The following is a 17,138-nucleotide window of genomic DNA, read 5'->3' as shown; positions in this document are numbered from 1 at the left end:
ATTTTTAATGATTCATATGTTTTTGAAGTCGTTTTAGCTTAATCTAGCTAGCCCGGGGGTTAAATTGTAAAATTGTTAAAGATTGAGGGCTATGTCATGAATGTTCTTGAATGGTTGTTGATGTTAAATGGTAGATTATGAATTAAATAAATAATTTTTACAAAGTGATGTTTTATGAAATTTGGAATTAGGGACTAATTTGTTAAAGGTATAAATTTGAGGGTTTTATTGTGAAATGATGACAAATATGGGTTGTTTCCAGGTCCCTTACATGTTTAATTGACATGGATTTTCATTAAAACGGTTAGATTTTAAGTTATTAGTCTAAGGACTAAATTGTGAAAAAGCTAAAATGTTAGGGGTATTATATTAATTTTACATAACTGTGAAATGTAGAGTAAATCGAATTCTAGAGGTATTAGATGGATTGAAATTTTTCTATTTAGATCAAGATAAACCACGTACGGACCTAGATCGAGGCAAAGCAAAAGCTTCGAAATAGCTCTTTTTAACTTCTATGCCCCTAGTTGTCAATGTAAGTTCATATAAATAGTTATTGAATTAATGTTGTTAATTTAAATGTTTCTTATGTTACCTTAATGTAAATGGATCGATATATAATTGTACCAAATTTATGATGATTTGACGGATGTTGAGTCCCGGTTGAACCTTAGGAATTTGTAGGATACAAATGACATATCATTAGGGATTTCTTGTTTTGAATGCTGGTCTTGAATGTCCTACTAGTGGCTGAGGTGTTGCATTTTTTGCGGATACTCCAAAGCAAGTGTGAGCAACATCGTGTTGCTTACATTTCGACCCACAGATCGTATGAAAGTGCCCATTTCACAGCTCCTGTGAGCAATGACGTAAAGGAAATGTTACAGTTATGTAAAGGCACACTTCGTGTAAGCTTTCCTGGGTATCCGATGAAATTCTAGATGGTTCAACAGGTATGAAAAGGAAATGGAATGTATCATGAACTTATGAAAATGAAATGGTAATCTAAATGATGTGAATACATGAGTACATTACTTGTTATGGATGAATTCATTTGAACCATGTATAGATGCACTAACTTGCGTATTTGATGATGTTGTATAGGCATTATGCCAGACTTATGGTTTAGTTTGTATTATACTTATGTGCAAATGAAATGGTAAGTTATGTTTTATTTTCTATGAACTTACTAAGCATTATGTGCTTATGTAGTTTATTTCCAATGTTTTATAGATTATCGGAAGCTCGATCAGCTTGGAAGCTCGTCGGAGATCTATCACACTATCCAACATAAATATTAGTAGCTTTTCCATATGTTGGACAAGGTTATAATGGCGTGTATAGGTGGACTTGTAATGGTGTTTAGTTGATGAATTAGTATGTATAAGTTGTGTAAGTTAATTTTGTTGGTACATTTGATGCCTTGCTAGTTAGTGTCATTGAGGCTATCTTATGTTGCATATTTTGAATGGCTCATATGGTATGTTTTGAATTGGTATGATTATGGTCAAGTTATGAGTTGTTTTGGAAAATATTGAACTAGATATTGATGTTTGACATTAGGTAAAGTTGACATGTTTAGGTAAGTTTTGATGATTATATTTGAGGTGCATTGAATGAAATATTGCTTAGTTGATTTAGGACTCTTGAAAAGGTCATTATATGTATGTTTTGATAGGGTTTTGATGCCTTGATTATGTGCACAAAAGACCTAAAGGTTTATGCATGAAATGGTATAGGAAATGACTTGATTTTAGGCAAGTTTATGTCCACACGGCTTGAGGCATAGGCGTGTGACTCAGCCTTGTGTGGCCCACGGCCTAGCGACATAGTCGTATGTCATCTGAGAATTCCTATGTATTCAAGTCAGTTAGTTACACGGCCTAGCACACAGCCTGGCACATGGGCATGTGGGGCAACTCAGAGAGTTACATGGCTTGGCACATGAGCGTGTGACACGACCGTGTGACCTTACTCAGTGTGTTACACAGGTGAGAACACGGGCTTGGAACGGTCATGTGTCCCTAGTTCAAAGGTTACATGGCTTGAGACACGGGCGTTGTCACAGCCATGTGAGGCACACGGCCTGGCCACAAGGCCGTGTGACCCTTGTTTCCAAAATTTTGTGAATTTTATCTAGGCCTTATGATGGTCACTAAACTATCTATAAATACGACAAAGGCAAGAGCACCTATTAAACAATAGTATAACTATTGTGAGTAGAGAATATCATATCCATGATAACTAAAAATATTAGTAATTACAATTTTTCTATTATTTAGCCTACAATTTGGAGTGATGTGTTTTAATATAAATTTAGAAAACTGATTTAACTATGAACGCAACAGAGAATGAATAAAGGAAATAATCGAATATTAACCAATGAGATAGACAATACCCAACAAAGAATCCACCTAGACTTCACCTATTATTAAGAATCTAAATTAAATGATTTATTCACTTGTGTCTTGATCCATAGAAATCCCTAAAATATGTTAGTATCTCTTTCGAGAGTAAGAACAACTGGCTCTAGATTGATTAATTAAAATCTCTTTCTAATTAAAACCCCTGTCGTCACATTAACTCGATATATGGATTCCTTTATTAGATTTGACTCTAATCCAGTAGATTTATGTCATCCTATTTCTAGCATTGCATGCAACTCCAATCAATTATGCTATTTCTACTCTTAAACAGGGACTTTTGCTCCACTGAATTAAGCACATTAAACATGAATTAATATCCTGAAATTATTAAAACAAGAAATAAGCATACATAATTGAGAACAAGAATCAAGTATTTATCATAAAAAAACAGACATTAAATAAAAGGATTCATCATAGGTTTCATCTTTCTCTAGGTATCTAGGGAATTAGTTCATAATCCTGAATGTAAACATCTAAAAGTCAGAATAACCACAAGACCTAAAGAAACTCAATAAAACTTTGAAAGAAATTAAAAGAAGATCTTTGATCTTGATGGAGATACACTTCTGAGTTTATTCTAATGGTGTTCTTCGAGTGTTTTCTCCGATCTTCTCTGATTGGTCCCTTATGTCTTCTTCTAATTGGTATTTATAGACTTTAGAATGCTCAGAAAGCCTAAAAATTGGGTTTTTCCACTTATTTGGAAAATAGGGTGCGAAATCGACACGGGCTAGCACATGGGCATGTGTCCAGCCTGTGTGGCTTACACGGGCGTGTGTCCAGCCCGTGTGGAAATGCCTAGGCCGTGTAGCTCCTGAAAAGAACTCTATTTGTCTGATTTTAGCCTCTTTTTTTCTCATTTTGCTCCCATATGCTCTCCTAAGCATTGAAACATGAATTTAAAGGATTAAGAGCATCAAATTTACTAATTTGCATAATTAATCATCCAAAAACGCATTAATAATGGGATTAAAGTATGTTACTTTTATAACTTATCAAATATCCCTACACTTAAGTGTTTGCTTGTCCTCAAGAAAAATCCTCAACTCACATTAAAATTAATCTTTCCAACTTGTAATTCCCATCAATAATGTCTCCAAATAATTCACAAATAATCATGCATTGGCAATTCAACTAAAAGAGCACTAAAGTCTCAAACAATCCGAGCTAACATTTTTAAACACGAAAACATAGGCGTCTCCCTTTATTTAAGTAGTTACCTTTAAATCAAAATCAACAAAAATTAAAATCCTCACTAAAAATTCACTCAAGCACTTAAAGTGTTTAAGGCTCAATAATATGCACTTAATAGTCGAAAAAGAAATGTCATTACCATAGGCTTGCATGAAAGTCAAATCTCCACCACTATAAAATGAGATGATACATGAATCAAAAGGTCTTTAAGAGGTTGTAACGGGGATTAGGTTAAGGGTGTAGAGGAAGGCCAAAAAATTTGGTTATAATTGAGATCGAATTGATAAATTACAAAACTAGAAAAATAACAAATGCTAACTTAAAAATAAGTGCATAAATCAAGAACTATTCAAGAATAAAAACGAGCTTCTTCTCAAAATATGAATTTAACTGTTCAAGCTCAATTAAAATAGAACTAAATAATAATCAATATTTCTTTTCAATTTTTTTCTTCTTTTCTAATCTAGAAGAATTAGAAATAATTTAGCAAATCAAATAGAAGAGCATAGTTAAGAAACTAACCAAATCAAATCTAGACAAAAAGGGAGTCAATAAACAAGAAAAAGTCTCAATGAACAAAAAATGAGTTATGGTTAACATAAATGGATAAATCAAGAAACAGTGTGTTAGGCTCAACGGGGTTCACTAAGGGTTAATTACAAAGGTAGGCTTTCTATGGGATAACTGGATCAAAACCTAGGTGCCCTCAGTAAATCAAATCAAAGGTGTGATCTCGACGTGCATAATCGAAGCAAGTTCTAGAATAACAAATTAGGTTGACACACACATAACCAATAATAAAATGACCAAGAAAAATGTATGCTCTAAAGGCTCAAAATGTCACAAAAAAACATGGTTTTTGATGTCAAACCTGCAAATCTCAAACTACGAGATAATACTTCAATTTAGGGAAACAACATAAAAATTTTTAATTTCTAAAAAACTAACTTATCATGCTTGATTATCTCATGTCTTAAAGTTTAAATTAACCAATGGAAAAATATCTACTAATTAATCCAAAACACATCGACAAAAATCTCAAATCGACAAAAAAATCATTCTAATGGAAATAGGAGAAAATTACTGAAACATAAGATAAAATTCAAGGATTTTCTAATAATTAAATACATATCCTCTCCACACTTAAGATGCACCTACAATTCTTGCCTCGGTTCTTATTTAGATTCAACTAACTTTTCTTCATCCCGAATAGTAATTGCATGACGCTGGTCCCTTAGGTTAGTTTTGGTATTGCTAGGCAAACTACCTTGTGGTCTTTCCAAGATTAGCTTGGCAAACTGACCTATTTGGTTCTCGAGCCTTTGAATCGATGCTTGTTAATTTTTAGGTGCTGCTTCAGTGTTTTGAAAGTAGATTTCTGACACAGAGATAAACTTCGTCAACATATCCTCGAGGTTCAACTTTTTCTCTTGCTGATAAAGTTGTTGTTAGAAGCCTGGAGGGGGTTATGCTCTCTGATTCCTTTAACCACCCCAAGAGAAATTGGGATGGTTCTTCCAACTTGCATTATAGTTATTACTATAAGGGTTATTTTGAGGCCTAAAATTATACCCATATAATTGATTTGTTTGTAATCTGTGCTAGGGGCGAAGGACAAACATTCTAGATTATTCATTCATCCTCCATTTGGATTGCATTGCATCACCGGATGCACATGCGTAGAAACATACAAACCATCAATTTTATTATTTAAATGTTCTACCTAATTCAATAACATGGTGACTGCATCTAAATTAAAGACACTAGCTACTTTCATTGGCTTTGTCCTTATGACTTGCATTAATAATTATTCAGTGCTATCTCCTTAATAAAATTCTTAAGCCACTTTAGGTGTTTTAGTATTCAGAGTTCCACCGACTGCTGCATCAATTAATTTTCTACTTGAGGGATTCAAACCATTGTAGAAGGTTTGAACCTATAACCATAAATGTAACCCATGGTGAAGTCATCTTCTTAATAAATCTTTATACCTCTCTCATGCTTCATATAGAGTCTCTAAATTGATTTGAATAAATGAAGAGATGCCATTCCTCAACTTGGTTGTCTTAGTCGATGGGAAGTATTTTAGTAGAAAATTTACAGCCATTTGCTCCCATGTAGTGATAGAACTTCGTGGCAAAGAGTTCAACCACTGTTTAGCTTTGTTCCTCAATGAGAAAGGAAATAATCGTAGGTGAATGGCGTCGTCAGTGGCACCATTAATTTTGAAAGTGTCGTAGATTTCCAAAACATTAGCCAAATGAGGATTTGGATCTTCAGCTTGCAAACCATCGAATTGAACAAACTATTATACAATTTGAATAGTGTTCAGCTTCAGTTTGAAATTATTTTCAGCAATAGTGGGTCGCGCAATACTTGATTCAGCCCCAGTTAGAGTGGGCTTGACATACACGAACATAGTATGAGGAACAGGATTTGGATCTACAGCAACTGCAGGATGTAGCTGATTATTCTGATTATCACCCATCTCTTTAGTAATAATAATTTCCTCCTATTCGTCTACTATATTCGGTAGATTCTGCCTTGCTTCTCCATGATTTTTTGCGAGTAATAATTTCACTGTCAAACATTAATCATCCCGACGGGTTTCTTCTAGTCATAGACTAAAGGAACCTACCAGAAGCAAATAAAAGAAAAATTAGAATTTAAAAATTAAAATAAAAACAAAAATATAAAAAATAAAATGGCTAAATTAATAAAAATAAAGTGTTCCTAATATTTTAGTCCCCGGCAACGGCGCCAAAAACTTGATGGTCACTAAACTAACTATAAATACGACAAAGGCAAGCGCACCTATAAAACAATAGTGTAGCTATGGTGAGTAGAGAATATCGTATCCACGAGGGCTAAAAGTATTAGTAATTACCATTTTTTATTATTTAGCTGACAATTTGGAGTGATGTGTTTTAATATAAATTTACTAAACTAATTTAACTAAGAATGCAATAGAGAATGAATAAAGTAAATAATTGAATATTAACCAATGAGATGGACAATACCGGAAAGAATCTACCTAGACTTCACCTATAATTAAGAATCTAATTAAACGATTTATTCACTTGTGTCTTGATTTGTAGAAATTCCTAAATTATGTTAATATCTCTTTCGAGAATAAGAACAACTAACTCTAATTTGATTAATTGAAATCTCTTTCTAATTAAAGCCCTTTTGTCGAATTAACTTGATCTATAGATTCCTTTATTAGATTTGACCCTAATCTACTAGATTTATGTTGTCCTATTTCTAGGATTGAATATAACTCCACTCAATTATACTAGATCTACTCTTACACAGGGACTTTTGCTCCACTGAATTAAGCACATTAAACATGAATTAATATCCCAAAATTATTAAACAAAGAAATAAGCATACATAATTAAGAACAAGAATCAAGTATTTATCACATAAAAATAGACATTAAATAAAAGAATTCATCACAGGTTTCATCTTCCCTAGGTATCTAGGGAATTAGTTCATAATCTTGAATGAAAACTTCTCAAAGTCAGAATAACCACAGGACATAAAGAAACTCAATAAAACTTCGAAAGAAATTAAAAGGAGATCTTCGATCTTGATGGAGATCCACTTTCGAGTTGATTCTGATGGTGTTCTTTGAGTGTGTTCTCCGATCTTCTCTGATTGCTCCCTTATGTCTTCTTCTAATTGGTATTTATAAACTTTAGAACGCTCAGAAAGCCTAAAATTGGGGTTTTCTGCATGTTTAGGAAGCAGGGTGCGAATCGACACAAGCTGGCACATGGACATGTGTTGAGCCCGTGGCTCACACGGGAGTGTGTTCAATCCATGTGGAAATATCCAAGCTGTTTGGCTCTTGAAAACACCTTTATTTGTTTGATTTTGGCTCGTTTTTCACTCCTATCACTCCCAAATGCTCTCCTAAGTATAGAAACATGAATTTAAAGGATTGGGAGCATAAAATTCACTAATTTGCATAATTAATCATCCAAAAAATTAGGAATGGGATTCAAATATGTTATTTTTATAGCTTATCACTTTCCAAATGATTTCAAATTGATCCCGACTTGTTTCTAAAATATTTTTAAGGCCTCGAGGGCTTGATTTAGGGATGATATGTATTTGTATGATTGGTTTATGATATGTTTATCTTATCGAATGAAATTAAGTGTATATGTTTCAATTGTATAGTAATGTTCTGTAACCCTGATCTGACGACGGACACGGGTTACGGGTGTTACATAATTATTGGATTTGAAATAAATTATCTATAGATGTAACGAGTTCTATTGTATACGTAAATAAAGAAGTGCCCCTGTTTGCACTTTAGTGGCCTTGTATACACTTCGGTGTCTCTATTTGCACAATTGTGCCCCTGTTCGCACTTTGATGCGCCCTGTATACGATTTGGTGTCTCTATTTGCACGTCTGTGCTCCTATTTGCACTTTAGTGCCCTTGTATATACTTTGGTGTCCTTGTTTGCAGATCTGTGCCCCAGTTCACACTTTGGTGCCCCTAAGTGCACGTATGTGGCCATGTTCTGCATCTATGATGCCCCTAAAAATTGAGTAATGACCGAGTATGTGAACTGAGAACTAATGATTTGGACCAAATGATATGGATTCTTACATGGAATTGGTTTAGTTACTCTAGTACTCTAGTTAAATTACTAGTTCATTGGGCTATGAAATAATTGAATTACAATCTATTTATTTGTTTATATATATTGTGGCATATGTATACTATTGGTAAGTGAAAGATATTGTAACGAGTTTCTTAGTTACAAGTATAGTTTGTTACCTTAGGTAAATGTGATTTATGGTAAGTAAAAGTCCGTTGAAATGGACTTTGTGTTGATGTGTTTGGATTGGAAAGGTATCATTTAAATTATGTGGATGAATAATATATATAGTGAAATTCTTTTGTGATATCAACACGTAATTAAAGTTTTACAGAGTATATAACCATATGAAATGATCTATGATTTAAAGTAAGAGTATGGAACATATGATAAGTATAGTTAAAAGAAAATGAAGGTATACGGTAGTCATATGATGGATGAATAGTGAACTTGAAATGCTTGATATGTTATATGCCTTGACAGGGTTAGAATTATATGCGTATTGCTTCACCTACTAACGTTGTGAGGTTTGGTGTATAGGTAAAGGGAAATATGATTTATGGCTAAATGAAATTACTCATAGTTGATTAATTTATTACAACTGGTGAGTTTAACTCCTTTTATATGAGCTTGCTAAGCATTAGTTGCTTATATAGTTTTATTTATTTATTTTTTAGATCATCGAAAAGCTCGAACGATTGGAAACTTCGTCGGAGTATGATCACACTATCCATCAAATTAATTTGGTAGCTTTTGAACATATTGAAATAGTTATAAGTGGAATGTATAGGGTTTTGTTATTTTGGTATGATTTGAATGTAATAAGGTTTTAAATGTTGTTTTGGAGATTGGTTTATTTTTGAATGGTGCCAAGTTCATTTTGGTTTATGTCTTTTGATGAAGGCTTGTAAATTATGTGTATTCATATAAGTTAATAGTATCTATGCATACTTTCATGTGGGTAAAAAGAATAAGGTTGTTTGATATGTTTGTGATATGGTCACTTGGTATGCATAAGGTATGCTATGTGATGGAAACTATATTGTTGAATAGGTTCAAAATTGATTGTAATTGTGGTACCTATAGTTGGTACATTGGTTAGAACATATTATGAGCAAGTTTGGAATGAGTTTTGTTCTTATGAATGCTTGTGGAAATGGTGTGTTTTAAGTGTGTACGTTTTGACTTGATTTTATCTTGTTTAAGGGGTTAATTTGGAAGCACACGACCTGGGACACGATCTGTCACACGGTCACCTCACATGTTCGTGTGTGCTTTGTTTGTTTCGGTGTAGGTTTCACAAGGTCTATGGCACGGGTTGGGACATGGCCGTGTGTCCCTACTTCAAATGCTCACACGATCTGAGCTGTCTCGCATAGCTTGGCCACACAGTTGTGTGACCTCTGTTTTCCCAATTTTTTAGGTTTTTCTTAAATTTTTTTGATTTATTCAAAATGATCCCTGATAGTTTTTAAATTTTTTTTAGGGCCCTAAATGTAACACCCCTAACCCATATCCGTCGCCGGATTAGGGTTACGAGACATTGCCGGACATAGCATGATAAAACACTATCATTGAACGCTCTTTATACACCAAAAAATAATGATACTTTTATAGTTTTGACAGACTTAACTATTCACAAATAAATTTAATTACAAACCATAACTTACAAATCAACACTATTCAAAAATTTTAATTTATTCAATTTGAACTTACATCTAAATAATAGAACATGTTCCATACTTATCGAATTCGAAATGATATGAATAAAGCTTAAAAAATTAAATCATATAAGCAACATTATGATATGGCCGTGTATACATTTGCTATCACTATGTCATGCGCAAAACACTATGGTTACATTAAACATTTAAAATCACAAGTACAATTCATAGTATACCAATTTTTTATGCTTAATAGTCAATTCTACTGACATGTACTAAACCATTCAAAACAAACAAAGTTGCAAGCTTTACCATCACAACCGAACTCAAATAATCTAGGCATATTCAAACATATATTTATCTCATATCAACCTACATTTTTGCTTATTACTAAATTCATGTATAAATGACCATATCATTTGAGCCATTTAACAACATCCATATTTCATAATCACTACTATGACCTAAATTTTCATATTCTATCATTGCATATAAATTATTCAATCCATAGTATATTTATATAATACTATGACCGAACCTAATTTAATCAACTAGCATACCCGAATATGCAACATAACCATCCATATATGTCTCATCATTTTAATACATCTTATATCCAAATATAATAGCACTTTATAGCCGAATTTTGTAGCCACACATAAGGCCGAACATATACCAACTATTACATTTTTACTTATTAAACAACCGAACCATTTTAGTAATTACCTATCATTATAACATAAGCTTATAAATACATGTTATAGTCACATTAATATAAACACTAAAGCCGAACATACCACACACTTATATATGACATGTTAAACTTTAAGCTTTTTCTGCATATACCATTATATCAACTAAGACACAAACCTAATCATCAATATAATGCAAATATCAAGACCGAATATTATAGGTACTTACAACTTCAAATCAAACATATTTCAAGACTTTAATGTCTAACATAAGCCATGACTTAATTTAACATTCATTAGCAAAACATATCAACTAAATCAAACATAAAGTTAACAACTATGTTTCATATATAATAAGCTAAGGCCAAATTATTAAAAACCAATTTCAATTGGCACGTAATCAAGAACTCATATCATAGCCGTATATACATAGTTAACAGCATCATTTCAAGCCAATTTCTCAAAAGCATAAAGACCAAACTTAACCTTTCAACTACATGCCATAACCGAATACATATCATACCAAAATCAAACAAATCATGCACATATATGGCATACTTAGTATTACCAGCCCACACACACACATTCAACTCAATATCCTCCAATACAAAAACATTTGGCATTTATTTTATCTCACAACTAAATCAATCAATCCAACACATATGCACAACATTTATTAACCAAACATAAGCTTAAACCACATTCAAATAAAAATAAGCAAAAGACTCCATTTTGACAATTAAGACATATGCATCAATTCTAAACTTGAACAAAAAGGAGATAAGCCATTTTCGCATGGCTATTAATTACATATACATGTTTGTTCCATAATCAACGTTTCGACTATGCTATACATGTCATATACTCAACAACAACTTAATAAAGTATCGAAAGAAACTGTTGATAGTTTGATAAGTCTTGCTGGCGATCCCCGAGCTCTTAACGACTTCCAAAATCTATAAAACGAAGAATAAACATACACACAGTAAGCTTTTGCAGCTTAGTAAGTCATAAGCAAACATTATTCATTTTAACATTAATATCAAACCAATTTTCCAAGCCAACCAAATCAAATATAAGTAAGCATTCAACTTTATAAAGCTGAATGCATAAATACTCAAATACGTGTATACTTATCATTTCATAAATTACAACTATAATATTAGGCTGAATCTTTTTAAATCACAAATGCTTCTATACGCCAAATCACTTATAAGTACAAACATACTCACACATTATTCATATATCAATTAACTTTGAATCATCAATTCAATATACAACTTACCTTAATTTCATACCATGATATAAATACATACCTGAACCTTTTAATTCGATTTCACATTCGATCTTTACTTAACATTACCTGTTGAACCGTTTGAAGTTAAAAAGGATACGCGGATAGTCAGAAAGCTTGTACAATGCCAACGTCCCAGACGTGGTCTTACATGAAAACACATATCGAAAATCCTATGTCATGACATAAGTATCCTATCTATTCCTAGGGTTCGTATGGGGATTTCAGACATTGATTATCGATCGAATCGAACTCGAAACAAAATCCCTATCTCAATAATCACATTCGACCAAAGCATATAAAAAATCAAATAATTCAATTTATCACATATCATTTATATATTCTTGAATTTAACAACATTTAAACGCTTATTGACTTACCTCAGATATTGACGGACACAGTCGACTACTCGACTACTTTCGACTTCCCTTGATCTAATTCTATTTTCTTCGGTTCTTGATCTAAACATATTCAAATTTAACCCTTTTATTAATCAAATCATTCAATTTAATCCAAAAACACATAAATGGGAAAATTACCATTTTGCCCCTAACATTTTACACTTTTTACAATTTAGTCCCTATTACATAAAACACAAAATACACAAAATTTGAACACATCATGCTAGAGCCGAATGTTCCTAGTATTCATACAAGTCTACACATTTCATTTATTTTTCATTTTAGTCCCTAAAAAATTTATTTTCACAATTTAGCCCTAATTACTCAAATTCACCAAAAATTCAAAGACAAAACATGTTAATCTAACAAATATATTTCATATTTTACCAACTAACATCATAAAACTCAAACATTCATCAATGGCACATTTCAAAATCATCATCAATTCACAAAATTGAAGCATGGGTTTTGAAGAACCCGAAGCAGCGATCTCAAAAACGTAAAAATTATCAAAAACCGAAACAAAAACTAACCTGAATCAAGATGAATAAGTGTCGAACCAAGCCAAGCTTTCTTCTTTATTTCTTTCTTTAGTTTCGATGTAAAAGATGATGATAATGGCTTATTTTTGTTTTAATGTAACATATATTAACACATTATTATGTTACCAAAATAACCTTTAATAAATAATATACAAAACATATATAATAAGGTCATATTAGTCCTTTGCCGCCCACTAACTATATATTGCCCTTATTGCATCATAAATCCTCCATTTTATAAAGACAACAACAATTAGGTACTTTTAGATTTAACCCCTAAATTTTCATTTTACGCGAATTAAGCTATTTTCTTTAATCAGTCACTCAAACGATAAAATTAAAACATGAAAATTTCACATAATCAAATTCACACATAATAAAAACAGAAAATAATATTAAAATATTTTTTGGACTTAGATTTGTGGTCCCAAAACCACTATTCCGATTAGGGTCAAAATTTGGCTATTACACCAAAAGCTCGATTTAAGGCCCAGATGTTTATGTTTACTATAATTGGAATAAATTATTGGAAATTTATACTTAAGTTGAATTAATGTTCTATTCTATACAGTAACGCTCTGTAACCCTAATTCGATGAAGGAAACGGGTTAGGGGCGTTACAGATGTACTCTTCATGTGAGATATCATTGGTTATATATATAACAATGAGAATTGCAAGTATTATACATATATATATGAAATTAAGAATAGATTTTTAGTAGTAATTCTTGGATTTGAAATAAATTATATGTGGATGTAATGAGTTCTATTGTATATAGAAATGAAGAAGTGCCCCTGTTTGCATAACTGTGCCCCTATTTGCACTTCAGTGCTAATGTATACACTTCGGTGTCTCTATTGCCACTACTATGCCCCTATTCGCACTTCGGTGCCCCTATATACACTTCGGTGTCTCTATTTCCACGTCTGTGCTCCTGTTCGCACTTTGGTGCCCTATATATATACTTCGACGTCTCTATTTCCACGTCTATGCTCCTGTTCGCACTTTGGTGCCCCTATATACACTTTAGTGTCCCTGTTTGCACATCTGTGTCCCTATTCGCACTTTGGTGCCCTTGACTGCACGTATGTACCCCTGTTCTGCATCTATGATGCCCATAAAAATGGAGTAATGCCCCGTGTCACTAGGACTTGTAACTCACTAATGCTGTGTGGAAAATTCTACATACAAAATCAAGGTGACACACAGCCGTATGATGTGCCCGTGTGTGACACATAGCTGTGTGGACTTGAAAAACCTTTAAAATCAAGTTATTTCAAACCCTATTCTTGCACACCAAGACACACCTTTTGAACCTATTTCCACATGCATATAAACACTTGTAAAGGCACCTAAAACATGCCAAATTCAATCATCCTGAGCCCAACCTATATACATTCATTTGGCACCACAACTCATATACTAAAACAATCAAAACCAATCATATACTTTCATGTCACAAGTCTATACCAAATGGTTTGCACTTAAGCTCAAAAACCATACATTAACTCATGTCAAAACTTTCCATTATTCTTCTTATTCAACCACATTCATTTGTACCATAATTCAAACATCTTTGTAAAGTTTATATCAAGTGATCAATGAGCACAAGAAGACCATAAACACACCAAGTTCTAAAACATGATCACGTACAGCCTATTACAAAACATAAACATTATCTCATCAATCTAACCAATAACACATATAATACACAATCAAAGAATATACAAATTTCACCTATTACATGACAAGTTCCACACTATATTTGAATTTTCATACCAAACCATGAACTAGCACATTATTAACCAAAACATATATTCATCACACAAGTAGAGAATATACCATTTGTGATAAGTAGTTAAAACATAGACAAGATACTCCTATTACATTCCACATATCCCAAAATTAAATTTTTTCAAAATCTACCAAAAGGAATCTGGATAGAGTGATATTTACGTTGATCCAATCACCCAATTCTACAAAATGTTATCTACAAGGAAACAGGAAATGACACGAGTAAGTTTTAATAAGCTTAATAAGTTCACAGGTTAAAATGATAAAACTTACCGAATAAACATAATAAATCATTCGATAAAAATGCTAATAAACATTAGTCCTACCAACCAAAATCAATCAACGGTGAGTTATACAAATATACAAGTTGCATAATCTGCTCAACATACAAATTCAATCAATATCAAGTCAAGATATGCTATCCAAAATGAAGAAAATATTTATACAATTCAATATGAATTAACCATTTTAAATCTGCTCGATGAACGATAAAACAAATATGGATACGCGGTTATCCACTGAAACACACCAAAATGCTCCAACGAGCCAAACCAACTGAGAACACACATTGGCGCCAAGTTCTTAGCCCGTAGGCTAACATCCCTCCAAAGCACACCTCGGCACCAAGTGTCAAGTCCGAAGCCTTTACACTCGCCCTCGGTAACACACTAGAAACACTGTAAATATAATATCATAGTTCGCAACAAATGCTGGACTTCGATATATTTAATGGACATAAATGAATCAGGAATCGTCATCTCATCTCAAGTTAGACCTGTACAGCGTGTGATATAAACTATTGCATGCCAATTTTATCCTATCCTATGTTCATCCGAGCTTAATTTATTAGCTTCAATTCCATGAAATATTCAATTTAATGACTGTATCTTCCTATTTATAGTTTTTCACAATTTCCCTAAACTTTTACTCTTTAACTAGTTTGGTCCCTATGACCAACATAAGATTATTTTTCACAATTAAACCTTAAACCCCTTGTGCAAAATTTACTAATGCTCCAAATTAGTCCTTAAATGCTGGAATTTTACAAGAAAAACATGTTATTTTTACTTTATTTTCAATTTAATCCCTAAACATGAAAACTAATCAAAATCATTTTACAAATTATTATAAACTCGTCATCTATCTTTAAACTAAAACTTTAACATAAAGAATACCTCAAAAGATCAATGATAAACTTTATAAACTTTGGCATCTTCATAAATTAGTCCCTAAACTAGATAGATTTCATTACAACAATCACAAAAATACAAAATTCATGAAAAACTAACTAGAGAGAAGCTTACATGCAATGGCTGAAATCAAGCTTTGAATAACCATGGCTTTTCTTAATGTTAGGTTAAAGAATCGGCGAAGACAACATGAAAAGATGATAATTTTATTTTGTTTTTGTTTTATGTTTTAAGACATTTTCATTATTACCATTTTAACCTTAAAACACAAATAATCTTAATAAAAAAACATACATGCAACCATCCATATAAATAATTATGACATAATTGTTACTTAAAACCTTTTAAATTAAGTTACAATATTCAATTACCCCAATTAAACTATTAATGAATAACTTTTGAATTTTTTACGATTTTTTCCTTTTTCGTTAATTAACCAATCACACAATAAAAATTTTGAACCGTAACTTCATATACCAATATAATAACTCTGCAAATATTTAATAAAAATATTTACGAACTCAGTTTACAGATATTTAATAAAAATATTCTCGATACCCCATTTGGAGTTTTCCCATCCACAGCCTTAGTTGCTAACTTGTTCAACAAGTACATAGATGTTGATACAGCATCTACTTAGAACAAATTTGAAAGATGTTTTTCAAACAACATACATCTTGACAACTCCAAAACAATTCTATTTCTCCTTTCACAAACTCCATTCTATTGAGGAGTGTAAGGAAAAATGAGATGATGATGATTCCCAGAGTCTTTGCAAAAATAATTGAACTCCTTGGACACATACTCTCCACCATTATTTGTTCTTAAGACCTTCAACTTACAATCACACTAATTTTCAATGAGTTTCTTGAATTCTTTGAATGTTGACAATACATTCATCTTGGACTTCAAGAATTACACCCAATACATCCTTGTTAAATCATTTATAAACAAAAAAATATTTGCTACCATTCATAAAAGAAGTTTGTATTTGTAATATCCCGAAAATTACTACTGTAATACCTCGAAAATTACTATAGTAAGGAAGTAGGTATCCGTGATAGTAAAATAAGGAAATAAAGTGACAAAAGGGAAATTTTGAGTTATGGCAACTTTGGGAATTATATTATGACATATTAATTCAAGAAAGGATTAAATCACAAAAGTGAGAAAAGTTTTTTGCTCAAGAGTAAATACTCAAAATTTAAAGGGTTAAAGTGTAAAAATGAAAAATTTGAAGGACCAATAGTGTAAATATTTTAAGGGTGGAATAATCTAAAAACTAAGGAAAATGGATGAATTAGGACCAAATTGAAAAGGT

At 32.2% G+C, this 17,138-nt stretch overlaps 1 non-coding gene across 1 annotated transcript; it reads left to right on the top strand.

The window, feature by feature from the left end:
- Positions 1-5,572: 5,572 nt before the first annotated feature.
- On the top strand, positions 5,573-5,679 carry LOC128036332 (small nucleolar RNA R71). The gene has a single exon (XR_008193130.1). It is a non-coding gene; the product is annotated as a small nucleolar RNA R71 (small nucleolar RNA).
- The last annotated feature ends 11,459 nt before the right edge of the window (positions 5,680-17,138 follow it).

Source organism: Gossypium raimondii, chromosome 13, assembly GCF_025698545.1.
Source record: "Gossypium raimondii isolate GPD5lz chromosome 13, ASM2569854v1, whole genome shotgun sequence".
Classification (NCBI taxonomy): Eukaryota; Viridiplantae; Streptophyta; class Magnoliopsida; order Malvales; family Malvaceae; genus Gossypium; species Gossypium raimondii.
This window is presented reverse-complemented; position numbering and strand designations above follow the sequence as displayed.